Source organism: Euprymna scolopes, chromosome 17, assembly GCF_053919585.1.
Source record: "Euprymna scolopes isolate OS-2025 chromosome 17, ASM5391958v1, whole genome shotgun sequence".
Taxonomy (NCBI): Eukaryota; Metazoa; Mollusca; class Cephalopoda; order Sepiida; family Sepiolidae; genus Euprymna; species Euprymna scolopes.
Genome location: NC_136498.1, coordinates 75,471,258 through 75,472,065, shown reverse-complemented (window position 1 = coordinate 75,472,065; position 808 = coordinate 75,471,258). Strand labels below are relative to the sequence as shown.

Here is an 808-nt window from a genome sequence, read left to right as displayed (position 1 = left end):
AGTTAAGACATAAGTATGTATATAGTTTCAAGCGGAATAATCGCGTTAATATATCGGTTCTCGCGAGATCACCGAAGTTAAGCAACGTTGAGCCTGGTTAGTACCAGATGGGTTACCATTTGGGAATTCTAGGCGCTGTATGTGCTCTCTGCTGATCCCGGCATTTGTTTTCAGTCGTACATACACTTCAGTTGCCACTTGTATTTAACAATGTCGACTACGGAGAGGTGTGGTTGGAGATTACGCACATCCTGCCACAAAAATTGCATGCGTAGTCACCCCTACATGGGTATCCATAGTCTCTCAAGGACTGAAGGAGTTTGAAAGAGAATGTGAGTTTTTGTTGTTCATTTTTTTTTTTTTTTTTTAGAAAATCACTTCAGACAAGACATGGAGCTACTTGATATAAGGAGTAAACAAGGCCGATAACCATTAGTCGCGTGCTCTCGTGTAATGAATGAATGCGTGAATGTTAGATTGACATGAAATTCTTAAAGGTAAACTAAAATGACCGAAAAATGGGCTGAAATGACTTAAATAAATAAAAAGTAAATGACGAACTTAAGGATGAATTGAATGACTTGAATGCTTACAAAATAACTGGAATCCTCCAAAAACAACTTGAATGATCTGGAGAACGACTTCAATGGCCTTGAGACTGACTGGTTGTAAAGTGGGTGATCATTTTACATTAAATTAATAAAGAAAAGAGATCCCCACTTTATATCAAAAAGTTACAAACATAAGTACAGCATGTAGTAAGAACAGATACTACACTTTGATCTTGGCCAAAAGGCCAAGAAAAGGA

The 808-nt window shown here is 37.5% G+C and overlaps 1 pseudogene; it reads right to left on the bottom strand.

The window, feature by feature from the left end:
- Positions 1-672: 672 nt before the first annotated feature.
- Positions 673-808, bottom strand: LOC145297140 (U2 spliceosomal RNA; annotated as a pseudogene).